Genomic DNA, 23,329 nt, shown 5'->3' with positions numbered 1-23,329 from the left:
TTATTTTTCTGAATAACTTTCCCATAACCTATGCCGGTTTGTTTTCTGCATTGATTAGATAAATGTCCAAATCTTCCACAAACATAACATCTCACATTTATTCTGCAGTTTTCAGAGTTGTGACCTACTTTGTTGCATTTAGAACATTGACCGGTGGGTGTGTTGATATTCTGATAATTTCTAGATCTACATTCATTTGCTCTATGACCATACTTATTATAGTTAAAGCATTTTCCATTGAATTTATAAGCATTAGATTGTCTTACCGGTTTGCTGTGATCCTGAGTATTTGTAGTACCAGAGCTTTCACCAACTTCAAAGCTAATTCCAAAAGTGTCACCTTTAGGTTTTTGATTCTTTAGCAAGGTGCCAAGTTCCTCTGAGCTTTTCTTGAATTTTTCTTTATGTTGATTTGCAGTTTCTAGTTCTCTTTCTAAGACTTTTTTTTGTCTCATCAATTCATTTGAGTCATTCTGAGTATGCATTAGATCTATCTTCAACATGTCATTTTCATAGCTAAGTATTGTGTTCTCATTTGCTGCATCACTTAGTCTTCTGGTCAATTCTTCTTCATTCTTCTTCCTATCCTCAATCTCTTTACAAAATCTCATAGTCATATCCTGCATCTCATTCTTTGTTGTCATGTTCTCTTGTTTCAGCTTGCTTATCTGATCATTAAGTGATTCATTTTCATCATTCTCATTTTGCAATTTTTCACAAAGTTCTCTTTTCTTATTTCTTGCAACAGTAAAATTTTCTTGAAGTGCCTGAATGATGTCCTGAGCTGCTCTTAAATCATCTTCTAGTTTGATATTTTTCAACTTTTCTACATCATAGTTTGTAAGAGCTCCTTCCAGTTGCTTCATCAGATTTTCCATCTTTACTGGTGAATTAGTATCTAACCAGTAATTATAATTTCTTAACTTAAAACATGCAGAACATAATATAACAGTGTATTGGTATGCAAGAAATAATGCTATAAACAGAATCAAAAACATCCACATGAAAAGCACACCATAACACAAGATTTTAACGAGGAAACCCGGTGTGGGAAAAACCTCGGTGAGATTTGTGACCCACAATATTCATTCACTGGCCAATAAGAGAATATTGCTTACAATAGGGGCCTGCACATGCAGGAAGGCCATCTGCCTAGAGCTCACTGCTCAATGGGAAGTCTCACTGACTTACAATAAGGATTATACAAATCCAATATATTGTACTGCTTTACAATAGCATCTTCAATGCTAGATTTAGTACCTGTTCCTGCTCTGTTATTTACATATACCTTTTGACCTAAATTTCGCACAATAGGTCTGCTTAATATTTTCCTATAATACTTCTACATCATCACAAATGTCTACAATGATCTCTTTTATAAGAGTCATTTTACAAGTTGCCAAGTCGGCTTACACATTTTTACAATAATAAACAAAATATAATATAACAAAATCCTGTCGGCCTCTGTGCCGGTATACTTCCTTTCTTCTGTGTCAGTGCCGGTGTCCCGAGTACCGGTGTAGAGTGTGATCTACTAATGCCAGTATAATGCCTTTGCCGGTGCCATAAGATTGCAAGGTTGCCATCAATGACAAAACCTTCAATCACATACAATGTCTCATTGGAGTGTGCATATGCCAACATATAAACCATTTTGTGAACTTATGTTATAATTAAAGATTTCATTACTGCTTACTTGCAAGTTTTGTGCTCTCTGCATCAATTGTTGTAACCTCTCTTTTATTACATCAATTTAGGGACTTGGTATGCCAGAGCACTAATTTCTCTATTAACCTTTTTTTGGATCTTTCTCATCATTGCGACAGGGTATGTGGAATATGCAATGTCATCATCGCATAGTAGTGAGTCCACCGATGTATTGTCATCAAGTAATGCAGGTGCCTTTCCCCGAACATCCATTTGTGACAAGAATATTAGTAACATTATCAAAATTACTTGAAAACCCTTAAGAAAATAACATAATAATATAACATTTTGCTTCTATCTAATTTGTACAATTACAATGAGGTTTACCTCCTGGGTAGAAGGGCTGGGAGCTACATCCCTGTCTATGCTATGTGTTGGATGAATGTCACCCTATGACAAAGATTAAATATAAAAAAAAACATTAGCGAAATAAAACCAATATACTTAGCATAAAAACTTAATAATAAAATGTTATATTGGAGTCATTAATTGAAGGTTGGTTTAAATGGTATATAGTATGTACCACCCCCATGATGGTAACATTGTTTGCATCTATGCGATTCAAATTGTAATCGACTAGCAGCCTTCCCTTGCACTTATTGATTTTATAGCACATACAAATACACGATTTCCCTCACGCACCTCAAATATGCAATTGGGTTGCTTATTAGTTGACCCAGGTCGTGTACTATTTATACAACCTGCAATATTCCATGTTGCTTTTGGCCTTCTGTCAATGTACATAGCCACTCTTTTACTTTGATCATTATCTTTTCATTGTATATAATTCCCTGAGAGTGCATACCCACACATACTTTTTTTATATCGAACAATTTGTATCCAATTTTTATAATTGTAACAAGGTCCAACATACTCCATCAATTCAACAACTTTGTTGTAACAGACCTTTATGTCGTCCATGGAAAATAGGCCTAAACCATGTAATGACGATGGTGATATGCGATATATCCTCTCGTTAACACAAAAATCAGTGTTTATTGGAGGAAGTTCCTTGGGTACCCATTGTTTATGTAGATGTTTGTACCTCAAGGGAACCTCAATGTCACTTATTCTCTCATCATCATAAGAACATGTCCCCCCTTGAGCAAGAAAAAATTGCATGCGCTTATTGAATTTTCTCCTAATCTTTTGACCTCTAGTTGATCTCCCTCTTTTAGACGCACTACATGTATCACTTTCGTCTTCTCTTCCTGAATTTCCCTCGCTCAAGGAAGACAAATCTGACAAATACCTATTTGGTGGTACCTACACTCCATCAAATGAAGAAGTCGACCCTAAAGTTGATGTTGAGATTAAAATTTGAAAAACCCAACTAGGGCGTCAAGTGTTGATAACTGTATTGGATTTTTTTCATATAGGAGGGCCGAGAAGGTGGAATGAGCTATAACATGTGGTTTTGATGAAAAAAAAAAAAAAAATTTGACAAAATATTGTTGCTAAAACTTGGCTTATTATAAAAGAGAAAGAAAGAAATTAATAAATGGTTTCTATAGGGTGTATTGACTTATACCTATCGTTCCATGACACTGTGCATGATCCTCATCAAAGGGGTTTAGGTTCCTGCATATGTAATTTATTTATCTTATATTAGCTAAAAATTACATGATACGTATGCTAAAAATTACATAGTAGACAACATGAACAATATGCAGACATCGTAATCATTGTATTTTTTTTCCTTACCTTTCGTTTATGTAGAAAGTACAGGGTCCTCAACAAAAGGGTTGATGATGTCTGCAGTCAATTACCTGTTTCCACCAAGGATGACAAAATTAGACAAAATATATACATATAATCAGCACCAACAATTGAGCATCATAAGCATTACATGATACATATATTTTACCCAAGTGTATATTTCAAAAAAAAACTCAGAGATCATGGCAAGAAACAACAAAGCTCCTATTATGTGTGTTAGAGGTTTTGTTCAGTTTATATTGAATCCATTAAGCAGATTATAAACATTTGTATCCATAAGATGAAGTAAAATTTGCAAATAATTGAAACTTGTACTATCGGCCAAAGTTATCCCAATGAACACTTAGACAAAATGAGTAGCACATGGTCGGGATATCATATACCGATGTATAAGCATGATAAGCCAAAGTCGGATGCATCGGTAGAAGTTGTATCGATCATTGCCAAGGAGCCAAGGAAGTCAGGTAGATTGGGAAAACATATACCAATTATGGTCATCGACAAAACATACACTGGCAGCAAAGGAAAAATATTGTCTTGCTGATAGCCGATGGGGCTATCTGTAAGACTTATCCCGATGAACACAACCAAGGATAAAAGTGCATCAGCCAAGGTTATAATGAATAAAGATCATTGGTGTAGCCAAAGGAGTTAGGATGTGTCATTTTGAGTCTCCTCGATGCTCGATGAAGTGATTGGTCAGAAGATCATCGGGAAAGATTATGCTGATGGAACATGACGTAGCCGGAAAAGTTATGCTGAAGGAAAAGGTCATCGAGAAAACTATGCTTGTCATCATGACACATTTGAAGTTACCTTGATGCCCGATGATAGTATCGGGTTGACATATACTGATAAAGCAGAAGGAGTGTCATCGACTTATGTTACCCCAACAGGAAAGATAAAGTTTCTAAAAGGAAAAGGGATTTTGCTGATGGCACCAAAGATGAAGTTTCATTGGAGAGATATACGCCTATGAGATGTTGTCGTATCAGAATTTAAAACTGAAATAGTGAGCTTTTATTAAATGCTTGCATTAGGTAGATTTATGGTTCACATGAGGTAGATTTATGAGAGGATCATCATTACAAAGTTGTATGCAGATGTATTGGGCATATAATCAAGATTTCTTGACACAATTTTTACACATCAAAGCAATTGATAGAACAAAGAATTGAATTCCTGAGAGTTAGAGCAAAAAATTGTGATTGCAAAAATGGAGGCTTCGAGTTCCATAGGAAATAAAAGAGCGACAAAAAGCTCTAAATCTAGGGCTAAGAAATATAAGAAAGAAGAGGAAGCCTCAATTCGAAGAATGAACCAAGATATGGTATAAAAATTGCAAGCACCAGGCCCTAAGTCCAAAAGATCGAAACAACATTTGTCGGGGAGGGACCAATTGGAAGATAAATACAACAATGTCGAAGATGTGTGGACCAAAGTGAGAGGAGATGAATTGTTCCTGTTTCACTACTTGAGAAGAGACAAGGAAATTCCACTGTGCAACCCATGGAAGACCAATTTGGGTAAGTTGATTGTCCCAAATGTGTGTGTAAGTGTGAAATTGCTAGAAACCCTAGTGAAAAACTATAATTATGTGGGGACGTATATTCAGGCCCCCAATGGAGATGCCTTTATTAGGTTGTCTGTTGATACACTGAATGAAGTATTTAACCTAGATCCCAACCCTGATAAACCCTTGTCTTTCAAAGAATTGGAAGAAGAGTACCTCAAAATGGATTCAACATATACTGGGTGGAAGTTAGCTATCCATAAGAAGGAGGCAGATATACTGACAAAACAGGACGGGCCACCATTCAACATTGAGTTATTCAGACATTACCTACAATATACTTATATGTCTTGTGAGCAGTTAGGAGGAGTTGAAGGTCCTGATCTAATGAGTATTGGGCTGATAGTCTTAGCCTCAGATATCCAAATGTATGAGCCCAGACCATTTGGTTATGCCTCTTATTTGGTAGAAAAATTACATGAGGGTTTCTTGAACCTTAGGGATAACAAAAGCCCTAATTTCAAGTTGTATTCATTGTTGATGCATTTAGTATTATTTTATGAACATTTCAGGGGTATGTGGTCTGAGGAGTTAGTGCTTAATACTAGAAATAGGGAAGGGGAGGAACAACCAGTTCAATTATGGACTTCTATTTGGGACTCTTGTTATGTGAGATCAAACTACATAAAAGTTGGAGAGTGGATAGCGAAACCATTATATAGGATGTACAAAGTTCCTTGTGATGGATCAATTTCAAATGAGATTTAGGCATTTGTAAGGCCTAAAGATTTTGATGATAGGCAAATTGTGAATCATAACTGGGGAGATTGGTACATGCACCAGAACTTTACTTGTTTTAGGATCTATGGATTTGAAGGAAGTCCATACATGTTACCAAAATGTGTTCTTGATAGAATAACATACTTGGAGATTGTAAGACAATTAAGTGTCTCAAATGTTAAACACTTTGGAGATCAACATAAGCAGGATTTCTTGCTTGGAACTCTTAGTTTTGGAGATTTCACTATTGTTTCTAAAAAGGCATATGAAATAACTGACAAAAAGTTAATGGAGGAGTATAATTTGTTTGAACATATTGCAAGAAAAAACTATGATCTGGAGGAGTACATCCACTCCTATAAGAAAAGACAAAATCTAGGAGATTATTTGCACTTGAGTTTAGAAGTAGAACACATCTTCAGAAATATGGAAGATGCAGAAGCACAAGAGGTAATTGATAATTTGAATAGAGAGTTGGAAGAAAAGAAACAAAGGTTGATGGAAATGGAGACCGAAGAAGAGATGTCAAAAAGTGAACCAGATGACCATGAAGTTGTTTCTAGATATCAGGCAAAGGAACAAGAAGAACCAATAAAAAATGAGCAAACTGTGACTATAATGGAGATTCATGCAGATTCAAGGTTAGAAGAACATTATGCTTTTATAGCAGATGATGTATTTGTGGAATCTAAAAAATTTAAATATTTTCTCTATAATTTCAAAGGCAAAAGGTTGAGGGAATCTATCCCACATATAACACCTGAAAATGAGGCAGAGTTGTTGAAAAGGTTAAAGGAGGATATAGAAGCAGAGTTGGTTACAATGACTCCCCAAAAAGGGAGGAAATTACTTGCAGAAGCCGAAGTAATTCTGTTTCTAGGATGGGATTTGAGTGCATCTTTTATTTTTGACAGTCTATTACACTCTGACAACAAGGATTTCAAATTGGACATTCGAGGAGTAAATGATATGTTTATTGGATTCAGGTGTGACCAAGATGAGGAAGCCTTACTGCTATGGGCATTGTATCCTTTGAATAAAAGGCCTAAAATTATTGATGTGGATAAATCATTTGGCCATATGATGAAATTGAAAGTTGGGGAAATTGATCCCATTGTTTCAGCAGACATTGGAGTCGACATTTCAAAGTTTAACAGAGCACAAATAATTAGAACAGTAAGGGAAAGAGATCAATACAAAGGATTGTATGAGGAAACCATAAGAAGAAGTGGATAATCTGTGCCAATGATACTTTCCCCTGATAATTCAAAATGGAAAAAGAAATGTGAAGAGATACAACAAGAAAATTAGAGAATTCTTAAACAAATGTGGAATGTAAGAGTTGATACTGCCTCTTTTCTATTGAATAAAAGATTTGAAAATTTGAAAGGATATTTGGAAGAGTTCTGGGTTGTTTTTCAAAACAATATGGACAATGCTATATCACATAACAGGATAAAGAACAGATTGGGAACCAGACTACATGACAAGACTTTGGAAGGGACAAATGCTAAAGAAATTGAGAAGATAAAAAGGTTGCTTGCAAAACATGGAATTGAATATGGTGAATGTAAAGAGACAGTCCAACATGGTATCCCAATGGCAATTGATTAGAGGGGAGAAATCAAGGATAAAGACAAGTGGATTTCAGAATTCCAAAATCTACTCAATGCTGCCCTTAATGCTGCCCGATTAGATGGAATTGATTTGAAGGAAACAATTACACAGATGGAACAATTCGTCACATGGGAGATCGTTGTCAGGGACCTGATCCATGATGCAGACACCTACAAATCAAAAATGTGGCGAGATACTTGGGGATTGAAATTGTTTTCAAATGTTTCAAAATGTTATCTTCAATGCTTTTATGTAATATGTCTAGTAGTTAAGTTAGTTTTAGTCAGTTAGTTTTTAGTTAGGAGTTTAAGTCTTAGTTAGTTTAATTCCAAATGAAAGGGTATGCCCTTTCATTTTGGAATTGAACCCTCATCTATTTATAGGGGATCCTTTTGATGAGAAGGCATTCAAGATCATTTTGTTCAAGATGTATTTTATGCAAGTCCTTTTGAAGTTTTTTTTTTCTGGAAATGCCAAAACTGGCGAATGACATTACCCTGTACTGAAGCCAGTTGATTATCTTGTGCTTATTTCAATATAAAGATCACATGTTATGCATCTCTGATGGTATCTATCTTTTCAATTGTTTGATTAGTTCCCTGTGATAAATCTATTCAGTTAGATTATTTCAATGTGCTATCTCATGTTATTATAATTTGAATTAGGTTTCAATTTGAATATTAGTTTGAAGGATTGGTTGTCAAACTTCACGCTCTCTTATTGGTCTTTTGGAGAAAAGTTAAATTCAGTAAGACTAACTACAAGATTACATTTGAATTATAATGCATGTAGATACCTTTGAAGTGATGGTCTTGTTTTAAAGAGCAAGTTTAATAAGACTGTCTCCAGGTTTATACATAGATTTTTTCAATTGAATTGATAAGAAATCAGTAAGGGGTAAATGCACTGGTCTTCTATTGATTTTAAGATAATTTAATCAGGTATTTTTAAGAGCAATCTCAATTAAGAAATCATACTTATAATTTAAACACAAAATAACCTTTTATATAAGGCATCCATTTACAAGTAAGCAATTCAAAGTTTTCAATAAGTAAAAATTATAATTTGGTTGTTCTCGAGAGCCATTTGCCATCTTGAGAGATCACTCAGTCTTAAAATTCACTTTAGAAAAGCTTCTTATCATCAGATTTGGATTTGAAGTAAAGGTTAACCCACCTTGGTTTAGCGAAGCCTTAAGCGCAGGGGAATTCGATCAAGTGAACATTCCCGTTTGTTGGCCAAGACTGATTGAGAAGTCATTAAGAGAAGTGGCAAACCTCTTTGATTTCCAATATGTGGTTTTGGGAACCAACAAGGTTTAGCTTCAGACATTCAAATGTATGAACCCAGTGATAGACTTATAAATCATTGAGAGGGGTGGGGGGGGGGGGTGAATCAGTGACAACAAAAACAATACCACTTCAAACACATACCGGTAAAAGAAATTAACCAGTTTACCTAAAACTATGCATGCAAATCCAAAGTGATATTAAAGCATCCACAACAAGTAAAACATCCACCATAACACAAGTGTTTATACGTGGAAAACCCAACAGGGAAGAACCACGGTGAGATGGGACTCACAAGTTAACTATTTGCAGTAATAGGTAACTGATCGATTAAGGTATACAAAGTGCTCTGCTAGGAGCGAATCCTATTAAAGATCCCAAAGCTCTGTTAGGAGCTATACCCAGTTAAAGGTAGTACCCTATTAGGAGTAACCTCAGTAGAGGATTACAAACCCAAACTAATGGATCACCTGGTTAGAGAATTTATACAATGAATCTTGTTAGAGCTTACCCGGTTAGGGGATTTAACTGTTGTAGTGATTAGAAAACAATAGGTGGTGTGATCTAGAAATAACACATCTTGCTAGTATAGATCCTCTTTTGCTCACTCAAAAATGCATCATCGACATACTTTACAACTCCTTCAATAAATTGCATCAACTCATCACTTGTATCTCGCATCATCAAAATAGTTCATCACAATGTCATTTTATAAAAATTAGATTTCATGTTAGCCCAGGAACATCATCACAATTTCCTAGCTGCAGTGTATCTGGACAATCTTTCATAACATATCATAGATTACCGCCAAATTTGTCGGTTAGGAATAATTCATCACGACCGGTGATAACTCATCACACAATTAGTGAAACCAGTTGGAACACCGATACCGGTTAAGAGTTAACCTCTTTCAACTCATAGACTGATTGTCCTCCATTTTCTTCCATGTTGATCTTCGCAGTATCTCCAAGCTGGTGTCATGTCATTCCTGCATATATCGGTTAGACACCTTCAAACCAGTTGGACTTCTCTATACAAATGATACCGGTTTGCATTACAAAGACTTAGGATAGTACCGGTTTGTTTTAACTAGGATGACTATGACAATGTGAACATATGTGTGTGTATATATGTGCCATCAATGACAACACATAAAGTCATCCATTACAAAAATCATCATCAAGCCAACAATCTCCCCCTTTTGCATTGATGGCAACACTTAGAAACTTTTACAACTTTACAACTAATGTTCTTACAAAAAAAATTACATACATATTTCTACTCCCCCTTTGACAACAATGCCAAATTGAAAAGTAAAATACATATATATTATATCAAAATTTGCATAAAAAAGTACATATACAAAAATATAAGAGTTTTTCAAGGAGTGTTCACTGCAATTTTTAAGAAAGTGTCACTGAAAGTAATCTTCATCTGAGTAAAATCATTATCCCATGTTTCCAATAATGTTTTAGTGATCTTAATAGTTGTCATAACTTGTGCAGCAAATTCTTCCATTGCATCCACTATGCTCATCTCTAGAGTCTCCAAAACTGCTTTTGCATCCTTGTATGCCCGTTGTAAGATGTCCACTTTTGGACTCAACTGGTTCTTTAGTTCTTTCAAGGATCGGAGTCACTTAGCCTGTTCAAAATCATAAACATCTAATCAATATTGCAAAGCATCAAGTGATTTTCCAAAAGCTAAGGATGAATCTTGTAAAGGTATGTAAGCATTATATATCTTCTCCAGTTCCTTTTCTGTCTCTTCTCGCCTCTTCTTCAAATCAGGATAGAAAAATGAAACGTTAGATGTATAGGCCAAAATCTTTCCTCTAGTTTCAACAACAGTTCTCAAAAGATCTTTATTCATAGATAAAGCAATCTTCCCTTTATCAATAACTGTCAATAATTTCTCTCCCCTCTTCTTTCTATAATTCTTTTCAGCTAGGGTCTGTGCCACTTCTTCAAGGGATTTCAGTTGATCTGTAGCATCAACAACCAACTGTCCAATCTTGCCGATAGGGGTAGACAAATTGCCAGTGTCAATCTCTGGTAGGAGACTTGATAGAATGTCAACAACAATTTGTATAGTTTCAACTTCTTTACTCTACTCTTTTAGCCTTTTCTTTTGAGCCCGAGATTGCATCACTGAAGAAATCTCCATTAGTTCAGATGCAATCATATTATCTACATCTATAGGTCTTTTAATGCTTATTGAGTCATCCTCATCATCAGTTTGTTGCTTCACCTTTTCATCTATTTTTTCTGCTATCTTCTCCTTTGTTTTCTCTTTCTCTTCATCCTTTTTCTTTTCAGTTTCCTTTACTTCAACTTCTTTCCGGTTTCTCTTTCTTTGCCTCTGTTTGTTTCTCCTGTGTAGCTATAGTAACCGGTGGCAGTTGATTTTTAACTTGGTGTTCTTTTTCTGGTGGCGGTTGAATATCCACACTTAGTTCATTGATCGGTGCTTCAACTGTTTCTTGTGAATCAGTAATGGCCGGTTGCTATATAGTTTCCTTAACTGGTTCAATGATATTTCCAGTTGTGTCAATAGTGTCCTAGATTTCTTTAGTATCGTCTACAAAGAAAATAACCGGTGGAGAAGTTGTGTCATCCTTATTCTTAATAGGATAGACAACATCTAGTGTGATAATCTCTTCAGCATATAGCTTCGATGGAGCTCCAGTCTCCGTTTGGTCAGGTTTATTTTTATGATACTTCAATTGCTCGTGCATACTTTGAATGTCTTTAGCTATCCGATGAGTATCATCTTCAACATATTTAACCTTTTCAACCAATAACTTCAATATTCTTGACTTAGAATGAAACCGTCCTTTGAAATTATCAAGCAATGCTAATAATTCATCTCTAGGTAGCTTAGAAAAATATTGAATGAAAACTCTATCAATAATTTCTTGATCTTGTTCTACAACCATTTTCCACTTATTTGCAAGAATAGAATACAAAGAATCAGAAATATCCTTTTCAATATCTTGAGGCAACCAATTGTACTGACACAGATGGTTGATTACCTCTTGAACAATTTTTTGTTTCTGACCATCATCAAATGAATCAAAATACTCTTTCACATTATCAAACCGTTTCCTCCCTAATGTTTTTAGTGTCCTCTCAAAATCAGTCATAGGTTTGTATGATGTAACATTACTAGGAGTACTTTTCTTTGAAATGTCTCCTACTGGTTTGGCTTTCTTACTAGTCAATTTCATCTTCTTTGGTTCCTATTCAATGTTAGTATCCTCTGATTCTGCTTGAAGAATGAGTTGTCTACCTCTCTTCTTTGTTATAGTCTGCTTCTTAGCATATACTTTGGGTACCTGTTCCTTTTTTACTTGAATACTTCTTGTCACCCTAGTACCGATAGTCACTGAAGGTGCTTGCTCAACTTTCTTCTTTTTCTCTTTGGCACTACTGGGTTGAGCAGGTGCAATCCCTTCGTGGTAAGTTCCCAGTCTTTTTTTCTTCTTATCCTTGGGAGATTCCAAAAGGTTGCTGGCATAACCGATTACTAAGTCATAGTTGACTTCATAACTCATTTCTTTCATCTCTTCTTCCCTGGGTTCAACGACCTCCATAAGGCAAAAGCGGTGGTAACTGTGAAACATATGTATTTTGCAAAATATTTCACCACTTCACCAGGTATCCTTAACCTCATACTCATCTTCTTTTGAAACTCATTAAAATATCTGTTCATGGTAACAGGAAATGTGTTCTTCACAACCTTAATACCGTTCTTGATTTGAGCTGTAACCGATATGTCCTTCGACCATTGAATGTCACCAATTCCTGGTAGGATTATGAAAATAGAAGAATAGACCAATCAATAGTTGACCATATTTGAACTTTTAACTGTTGTCATTCTTAATTGATTTTAGGCTCAACATCAATTGGCTCCTCATTGCCTCATATAAGTCATAATCTGCATTCTCTACAATCATCTTGTAGGCTACATGCACAGCAGCAGATGACACATTGTTCATCTTGCTGGAATGGAATATCCTATAACCAATGACCATAGTTGCAAATCTAACTGCTTGATCTGCAATGTTGTTGACCGATATCACGTGACCGTCAACGGTGATCTGAGTTAGTTGCAATCATAGTATCTTTTGAAATTGTCCTCAGTTTTGGTACTTCACCGGTTTGCTAGAAACCAGTCACTGCATGAATTGATTCCTTCGTGATTGTGTGCGACCTGTCAAGATACATATTCTCTCCATGCACACGACCACGAATTATCCTAACATGCTCTTCCTCAAAATCTTCAAGAAAATATGCCGCATTGTGAAAAACCTTTTCATAAACCCTAATGTATTCGAGTTTGATTTTCCCGCTTTTAACACACAAAGATTTGAGTTGTGAATAGATTGACAGTGATCCTAGATCCTCAAATTTAATGTCTATATAACTGGATAAATCACCTTTGATCATAACACCATCAGGAACTTGAGACAATGCATTATATGATTCTATTTTATCTAATTCCATAGACTCCATAGCTTCGACAGTAATCATAAGTCTCTTTGCTTGTGTAGACGATGATGCCATTCTAGATAATCTAGATTTGAGAGAGATTAACTAAAGAATACCTTATTCCCTTTGGGCTAGCAGGGTTTCCGGTTGATCTCTCGAATGCACACCCGTTTCACCTTCTCTTATCTTCAAATCCGATTCAACTTTCAATTCGCAACACAAATCCGTTCACAATCAGCTAACAATTCTCAATTTTGCTATGCAGGTGCTCAAAAACTCTTCTTCGAATGTAATTAGGGTAAAAATAACTTAGTAAAACTTGCTTTTATAAAATTACCCACTGCATTAATTGCACCACCGATAGGGTAACAAACCCAAATTACCGCTTTAATAAACTCACCTATACCGATAGGTATATAACCGGTTGGTAATCCTTACACAACCGATAGGCAATAATATCAAGAAATCTCATAATACAACTCGAAATGCAAAACTCTCTTACCATACACTCTTCAAGGGGTCTGGAAGTAGGTTTACTGCTATGCTCCCCTTAGGCTTGTTGAAAAGATTAGTTTACCGGTGCAGGATTCTCCACACTAAGTGAAGGGATAGATTCTTCTGCTGGCTTGTCCTCACTTTTCTTCTTCCAAATTCTATTCATCTCCGCTCTGGTTTCTTCGACATCAACCTTTTGCTTACCTTTTGGATCTTCAGAGTGGTTAACCAGTTTGTTCTTCCTAGTTCTACAGAACTTTGCCATGTGTCCCGGTTTGTGACAATGATAGCAGGCCATCCTAGATGATCTCCAAGGTCCTGCATTACCTCTTCCAGTTCTCTTTCTACAGTTCATAGCCACATGTCCATAATTATTGCAAATTCTACAAATCACATTTGTTACCTTCTCCATTTCATATGGATTGAACCGGTTGACATAGGGTTTCTGCCAGTTCATGTTACTCTAGTTGTTATAGGTCCTTCTCCAGTCACCATTAGGTCTTGGATTCATGTTAGGTGCCAGATTGTTCACTCCATATTTGCATTCAACTGATCTATGTCCATACATGTTGCATGTGTAACAATGACCTTCAAATCTTCTAGACACATATCTAGCATTAGCATTATAGCCTATGTTCTCATTAGGTATGCTTCTACACACATTAGCAGTATGTCCAGGTTTTAAAGCTTTCTTACCGGTAGGCTTGTTAGCCTTAGGAGAAGTTTTACCTTTGTGCATGTTGCTCTTGGTACGAGAATATTCTCCTTTCTCAGATGTATTGAAACCTAGTCCAGATGTGTCACTTTTTATCCTTTGAGATTGGATCTTCTCATCCAACATAGAAGAACTCTTATTGAATTTTTCAAGGTTCCCATTAGCCTCAGTAAGCTCTTTGGTAAGATCTTCATTGTGTTTTGTCAGAGTCTCTCTTAGAGACATTGCCATTTCAAGATCTAACTGTAAAGATTCCTTCTCTTCCTTCTCCACATGCCAATGTTCATGCAAAGCTGCATTCACCTGCTTGATCTTAGAAATCTCATAATCTCTTTCTTTGATTAGGTCTTCAACTACTCTCCTTGCTTCAAGTTCTTGTCTCCTACGGATTGTTAGGGCTTCAAGTTCCCTCCTCAGATTTAGCTTTTCACCATTCAGTTTTTCCACTCCTTTAGCCAGTGCATCAATGTTGGCCTCATCTGAAGAACTGTTGTTAGAGATCTCCAATAGTTTCTCAGTCAGTTTTCTCCTCTTATGTGAAGCTTTAAATCTGACTCTTAGGGTTTCAAGCTCTTCCTTGGTTGCATCAAGCACTCTAGCCATCTCTAAATAACTCATATCTTGCATGGTGGCTTTAGGGTTTCCTTCCAAGCGATTAAGCCTTAAGGAAGTTAGGCTCTAATACCAATTGATAGACTTATAAATCACTGAGAGGGGGGGGGTGTGAATCAGTGACAACAAAAACAATACCACTTTAAACACAGACCGGTAAAAGCAATTAACCAATTTAAAACTATGCATGCAATCCAAAGTGATATTAAAGCATCCACAACAAGTAAAACATCCACCATAACACAAGTGTTTATATGTGGAAAACCCAACTGGGAAAAACCATGGTGAGATGGGACTCACAAGTTAACTATCTATAGTAATAGGTAGCTGACCGGTTAAGGTCTACAAAGTGCTATGCTAGGAGCGAATCCTATTAAAGATCCCAAAGCCCTGTTAGGAGATATACCGGGTTAAAGGTAGTACCCTGTTAAGAGTAACCTTGGTAGAGGATTTCAAACCCAAACTAATGGATCACCTAGTTAGAGGATTTGTACAATGAAGCTTTTTAGAGCTTACCCCGTTAGGGGATTTAACTATTGTACTGATTAGAAAACAATAGGTGGTGTGATCTAGAAATAACACATCTTGCTAGTATAGATCCTCTTCTGCTCACTCAAAACTGTATCACCGACATACTCTGCAACTCCTTCAATAAATCGCATCAACTCATCACTTCTATCTCGCATCATCAATATAGTTCATCACAATGTCATTTTATAGACATTAGATTTCATGTCTGCCCATGAACCTCATCACAATTCCCTAGGTGCAGTGTATCTAGACAATCTTTCATAACACATCACATATTACCGCCAAATCTGTCGGTTAGGAATAACTCATCATGACCAGTGATAACTCATCACAAATTAGTGAAACCGGTTGGAACATCGATACCGGTTAAGAGTTAACCTCTTTCAACTCATAGACCAATTGTCCTCCATTTGCTTCCTTGTTGATCTTCGCAGTATCTCCAAGTTGGTGTTATGTCATTCCTGCATATACCGATTGTCTACATATACCAGTTAGACACCTTCAAACCGGTTGGACTTATCTATACAAATGATACCGGTTTGCATTACAAAGACTTAGGAGTAGTACTGGTTTGTCTTAACTAGGATGACTATGACAATGTGAACATATGTGTGTGTATATATGTGCCATCAATGACAACACATAAAGTCATCCTTTAAAAAAATCATCATCAAGACAACACCCAGGCCGTTTGATTATGCATCATATTTGGTGGAGAGATTGCATGAGGTTTTTTTGAACCTCAGGGATAATAATTTCCCTAATTTTAAGTTTTACTCATTATTGATGCATTTAATCTTATTCTATGGACGTTTTAGGGGTATGTGGCCCGAGGAATTAAGGCTTAACGTCAGAAACAGGCAAGGGGAGGAGCAACCTGTTCAATTATGGACTTCTGTTTGGGATTCTCGTTGCACATGATCAAATTATATCAAATTTGAGGAATCAGTAACCTTTTATTTAAAGCATTCATTTACAAGCAAGGAATTCAAAGTTTTTAGTAATTATTTAATTGAAGTGACAATCTCAAGAATCATTTGCCCTCTAATGTACATAAACCTTGGAAATATTCAATTCCAATCAGGCATACTTGACAACAATGGGATTAATACCCATCAAAAGTCTCTTCTCAATCTTCAAAACACCCTTACAAGACAACAACTTAATAGACACCAACCATACTTTGAGGAAGACAAACATGACAAAGGCTGCCCTTACCTTGTAATGAAACCAATCACTCCAGTCAGTCTCTTGGTATCATTGTTACAGACTTATCCTCCAATTTATAGAAAGATCCAACGATTCAAAGGAAAGTTATGATAATTCTTCCAAAACTGCTACAGGATACAAAAAAGACAATATTAAGATAAACTATACAAGATACACATTATGAAGAAAACTAGTCAAAATTCTTGATAACATCAAATGAAATATAGTGTTTGATTAGATTCTACTTTCTTGTAAAGTTCTATACAATACCCAGATTTCTATTAACCCATAACAAAATACGCAACTAACAAATATAATGAGATAAATTATTCATATTTCAAGCCTCCAACTCAAAACGATTATGCATGATAGAACCAATATCCATTAGGACTTGTTTCACCTTGTGTTTTATAATGATGAATTCAATGTGTAGGGAAAAATTATTGGATTGTGAGGCGTGCTGTGGCTCTTGGTTAGTATCTTTTGAATCCATTGGCCATGGTTGCAACATTATGTGGTCTTGGCAAAGAGATATTATCATTGAAGCTTCATTCACTAGAACATTTTCTTAGTCCAAATGAGAAGTATGAAGCTGTTGAACAGGTAATGGTTATAGTAACCAACCAAGTTGGTGCTGACATAAACCTAGCAGCATCACACGAATGGATGTTTTATCCTCTACAGTTTATAATTACTTTTTTTGTTGAAAAATACCACGTGTTCGTCGGAATTCCGACGAGAAATATGAAATCTGCACTATCGGCAAAAGTCAACCAGATGGTAACACAACTAGAAGCATGTGATTGGGATATAATACATCGATGAATTCCATCGGCATAACGCACACTAGCGGCAATGGACAAATCTTGTATTGTCGATAGCCGATGATGCTATCGGTAAGACTTTTCTTGATGGACACTGGCAAAAGTAAAACACATCGACAAAGGTTAAGACGATATAGGGTCAAAGCTTATGTTGAGGAGACATAACGTATCGCGAGGAGCTACGTCGAGGGAAAAGACATTGGGGAAATCATGCCCATCGCCTGAACACATTTTAAGCTATCCCAATGGCCGATGAGACTAGCGGGATAACTCGCATCGATCAGCAAGAAGAGAGGTCATCGACTTATGTTATCCCGATGAGTAAGAAGAAATCAGGAGGCTGGGAAAATCATTGGACCAACATATGCTGATCAACAGGTAAAATCCGTGTTCGTCGAGATGCCGAAGTGAAATTTCAACACGTCTGAATTCCGATGAACACGGGCGGGGTATACTTTTAAAAAAAAATAAAAATTAATTCGACAAAGAAAAAGAAATCCAATAGCTGGTCGAAAATGTTCGTCAGTTTTTCATCCGAATTCCGATGTGAAATTTTAACACATCGGAATTCTGACGAACACGGGGTAATTTTTGAAAAAAAAAAAAATCAATCCGACAAAACAAAATAAATCCCATAGCTCATCGGAAAACCGCTCCAAATGTACTAGTGAAGCACTACAATTCAACCATTTCAGATTGATTTCCTGGCGATTTTTTTTACCTTGATTGGGGCATGTAGAAAGTTGAAGATGTTGTCATGATTTAAGTTCAAGCTAGGGTTTCTTGTTGCATTTTTGAGATTTCATAACATGAGGGTTAATTAGGGTTTATCTTTTCACATTCTTTGCATCAATCTCATTGGCATGTTGCAATTCAATTAAAACTTAAGACATAAGAGGTAGATGTCGTGAGCAAAGACCAAAGGTAACAGAAGGCAAGTGCAAATAAGGAACCAAGTACAAAAGTACTTCATCAAGGCTATCACATCTCAATGAATATTACAACAAGGAAATGAAGCTCTCCACAATGCTTCAACAATGCAAGAGAGAAGACTTCACAATAGGAGAGATCAAGCAAGGCAAGGAAGCAAATTGCTCTACATGAAGAACACTCCAAAATTCATCAACATGGCAAGGGAAGAATAAGGACTCATCATCACAAGATGAAGGTCAACATCATGAAAGAACAAACACAAGAGATGAAAGTGTTGGAGGAAGAATAAGATCGATGTATTCAAGGTCAAGAAGGACTACATAACCTTGGTGATGCAATCACTACATGATATCAAGAGAAATTTCTCAACCACACCACTTTGTGATGATCTACAAGAGGAGAAAGTAGTTGAGATGGCACTTAGTCATCACCAACCCAATCACATCATTCCAAGTCAAGGCATCCAAATTCAATGCACTTGACTCATCCAACGAGGAGGATAACTACCACATGTGGAGGCACAAAGTTCGATGTACCTAACCTCATCATTCATTGGTCAACATTCAAAGGACATGTCCTAAAATATAATTTTATCATTGGTCGAGCATTAAATGTAATGCAAAGTTAGTTGTAACTAACCCTAATTAAAATTTCTATCTTTCAATCTTGGCCATTGATTTGGATTTGATCTTGGCCATTCATTTATAAAGCAAGGTCTATAAAAGGATTGCTCTGCTCATTTGTAAAGTTAATAATAGACAATAGATAGTAGAAGGTAGTTAAAAGAAGAGTAGAGTAGGAGAAAAGGAGATTGTTGCCAAGACTTTGTTGCAAGAAACATATTATTTTCATTGAAGATATGGTGAACTTCATGTGTTGAAAAACATTTTTGCATGGTCTCTACTTCTCATTTGTTTTGATGTTAATTAGATGGATGGAAGTTATGGTGGATGATTAATGGTGAAATTCGCATGTTCATACTAGTATTTTGTTGATTGCTAAATATTTTGTGTGGTCAACTGAACTCTTTATAGAAGCTCAACTTCGATTGCTACTAACCCATTGATATGCATCACATTGATGGTGTCTATGTTCTTGGTGGTGATCTGAACATCATGAGATTACCTTAGAATATCACACTAGCTCTGTGGAGCTGTACTTTGCATGGCAAAGCAAAGTCTAGTAGAGTTTCACTGTGTCGTTCATGGTCTCTTACATTCTTCGGATTAGATTAGCTTTCTTACCCCTTAATTCCTTTTTCTATTTGTTTTTCAAAGTAAGTCTTCATGTTCCAACAACATTCATGAAAAATGTAAGCCCCCCTTGTGATTCCAACAATCTCACATCAAACCATTGAGTTATCCACACGCCAGGACCTGAAATTTGGAACCTTGGAGTTACCTCGTACGATCATGTAGCTTAGCATTCAAGAGGATGTTGTTCAAGAGAGGATAAATTACTTGGTATTTTATTGTGTATGAAGTGTATAAAAAACACATCAACAAAGTGTTCATGTGATTGGCATGATTGAGACTAGAATTACAGTATCTGTAATGCCCCGCCAGGAAACCCCGAAGGGATAAGCCAAAATTACAAGAATAGAGTGCAAATTTTTTTTTTAAAAAAGTTACAACACATAAGATGCAACAAGATAGCAAAGATTCAGATTACATAGCGGAAGACTTCAACTAACTCCTAAAGAGTTTCCCAACGAGATTACTTAAATTTTCACAATATACTTTACTCACACAATCAATCCAAAAGCTGAATATCTTAATAACGAGATAATTCACAATCAGGATAATTCCTCTCAAAGGACTGAAATGCAAAACACAAGCAAGGATTCATCCATTAAGAACCATTCATAGTCTTCATTCAAGCTTTTCATTTAAAATTACAAACCATACATCAACATACTAATACACTAGGATTTTCACCATAAACATAAGAGATCTTTCCAAGCAGATTTAAATTTCTTAACAACAACTGAGTATAATTCATTACTCTAAGATACATTATTCCATATTCCAACTTATTGCATTAAAAGGACGATTTCACACATGCATTACGATAAATCGCATCTCAACCAATTATGCATTCGATCCACATGGCATTTAAGATAGAACTAAATATAAGCATTTAAAGTTAATTCCCATTTATCCACTTAACCATTTTAACATAAGCTAAACATACATGATAAAGCTGAATAAAGGAAACATAAGAGAATACACCACATAACACCATAATGATCTCGGAGTTCACCCCTAAAGAGCTACATCTCCGGGTCTGCTCAACTGCAAGACCCCTCTGATAATTAATAAAGTTAAGAGTACAAGAGGTTACACTATACAATCCAGCCATCAAGGCAAAATATAACAATATACAACAACCACAACGGTCAATAATACATAAACGATCCTTACAAAGAACAGGATCCAGCTGAACATAATCAAGCTAATACAAAGGTCCAGAAGAGCATCCATAACACTGAGCCATCACCACCCAAGGTCTAACATGAAACCGACACTCACAAGGGCAGAGACAAAAGGACGACTCACAAAGGTACTCAAAACAGGACAAAACGACAACACACTAGCGAACGTAGGGACAAGTGTCATCACACGACCTGGTATGGATACCATGGCAAGTCTTCATAGGTCCCGGCCCATACACTGGTAACCCTGGCAACCTAATCTGAACTTCCGGCCCATCCAAGCCTCATGTGGACCCACACATCCTCTTGTGAAGACAAGGAAGGTAGTTTGCCATTTCAGGCCTTCTCATAGCATGTCGAATCTGTGATAGCACTCGTCTCATGTGTGAGGCACATTATCTTATTTAGAGATTATTTTCTAATCTACTTAGGTTATCACTTATTAGACTCACTTTCGACGGGTTTCCCAGCAGCCACTTTGGGCCCGGCCCCCAATCGAAAGCCACTTTCCCATACGACACTAGACTAACTCAGACGAACTCAAACCAAGGAATACACATGGTCAGACGAACGGAGTTCAAGAAGAGAGAACCAATCATCTGGTCAAACACGACTCAAGGGTAATCACTTGCTGATGGTACTCTAACTAGAGACCCGATCAACAATGGTCAACCACAATCATCATTCGACTCACACACAAGGAATATGACCAACTATAACAACATCGCAGTACAATCGTCAACTCGGAAACGAGGACTGAAATAGGAACACCAAATCATCCATACGGCAGGGTCCTACTAAACAAAGCAAAACATGCCATTTCATAATTAAAGGCGAATACAGAAATTAAACTCGCAAGACGATAATCAGAAAAGACAATATTTCCTCAAATTGATTTAAACATTAAACGACGATCAAGTTTTCTACAAGATCTAAAACAACTTACAGTTATCTACCTTATCAAGGGATAAGTTGTTCTTGGTTTTCTAACTCGTTAAAATTCGAATGCATAACAGACATATAAAGCCGTAAAGAGTTTTTAAACCAATTCATACTAATAAATTCAGACAACCATTAATCAACTGAAATAAGATATTTAATCTCCAACAAACATCAATAAGTAATTACATCGTATTTCAACGATCTTCCAATAACATATTATTCTCTATTTGTTTTTTAAACAATGCTACCTTAATTAGCCAACTTCCCTAATCAGCTAGCAGGTAAGGTATAAACTTATTAATCCAAGATTGGTCCAAAATATAGCCAATTAATATTCGATTACGAAATTATCAATCTAGAACTTAATCAGACAAGCGCATAAGCCACGAAATGGAATTGAATAATAATTAGCTTATAAACTCCATTATATCATTAATCACTACCAACTAGCATTTGTCAAGTTTAAAGCCTCCTTAATCAAAATTAAGAACTAACTAACACTACCATTACAATAATATTCAACATATTATAAACCCCCCCTTTTTTTTTGAAAGGGAAAACAAAATACATGAAAAGGAAAACCCATTAATAACCCACGATTACCACATTTGAAAACGCACAAAAAAAACCGCATTGAAAACGCATATAAAAAAAATGCATTTAAAAGAAAAAGTGGAGGCAAGCTGGGAAGGGCCGTGCCCTAACCCTAGCGCCGCCCACACCATACCGCAGGGAAGCCCCTGCGGGCGGCGCCACTGCGGTGCCCGCAGGCTCCGCGGCGCCCTGCGGCCACCGCGGACCTGCGGCCACCGCAATGCCGCGGCCACCAGCGGCTGCGAGCGCACCAAAGGCAACGGGGAAAGCGAACCAGTGGGGGAGCGAGCGGGGGGGAGAGGGGAGAGGGAGCGGGTGGAGCTCCGCTCCCCGCCTCCAAACCCCAAACCCACGGGTTTTTAAAAAAATAAACACGCCCAGTTCAGTGAGCAATGAAACGCACAGGCTCGTTAAAAGATAATATATATTTTTTTTAAAAAGAACACACAGTTTGGAAACAATAAAAGTCCAAAACATCCACAGCAATTTTGATAATAAATTTCGGTTTACAAAAAAATCCGATTTAGAAGGGCTGTTTCGGTAACCAATTTCTTTGGTGATTTCATCCTTTCCTAAACACGAAGGGGTTTCAAACGCCCAAGCAATCATGAGGAAAAACACACCTCAAATAAATTCATTTTTATTAATCAAAGAGAAAACCAGGCATGGCAGAATAAGCCATTTTAACATAATGATACAGCCATGCAATTTCTTGAAGGACACAGCTAAAACATGGATTTAAACTCACAAATCCAATATAAAACTGAAAACAATCAAGGATTGAATTGGCAACAAGCAATCCTTTTCACATCAACAAGGAAGAACGATTTGGATAAACCCTACCTTCATACGCAATCCTGGCATGGCTGAAGGAGAGCCCCAATCCTCAGCTCCCAAATCCTCCAATTTTCATTCCCAACCA

The 23,329-nt window shown here is 36.6% G+C and overlaps 1 long non-coding RNA gene across 1 annotated transcript; it reads right to left on the bottom strand.

Annotated features, from left to right (window-relative positions):
• Positions 1-1,100: 1,100 nt before the first annotated feature.
• On the bottom strand, positions 1,101-23,329 carry LOC131065212 (uncharacterized). Its single transcript, XR_009111386.2, has 4 exons — positions 23,251-23,329; positions 3,412-3,476; positions 3,239-3,288; positions 1,101-2,097 (listed from the first exon to the last, which is right to left on the bottom strand). It is a non-coding gene; the product is annotated as an uncharacterized LOC131065212 (long non-coding RNA).

This window comes from Cryptomeria japonica, chromosome 2 (assembly GCF_030272615.1).
Source record: "Cryptomeria japonica chromosome 2, Sugi_1.0, whole genome shotgun sequence".
Taxonomy (NCBI): domain Eukaryota; kingdom Viridiplantae; phylum Streptophyta; class Pinopsida; order Cupressales; family Cupressaceae; genus Cryptomeria; species Cryptomeria japonica.
Note: the sequence above shows the minus strand (reverse complement) of the source record. Positions and strands in the feature narration are given on the sequence as shown.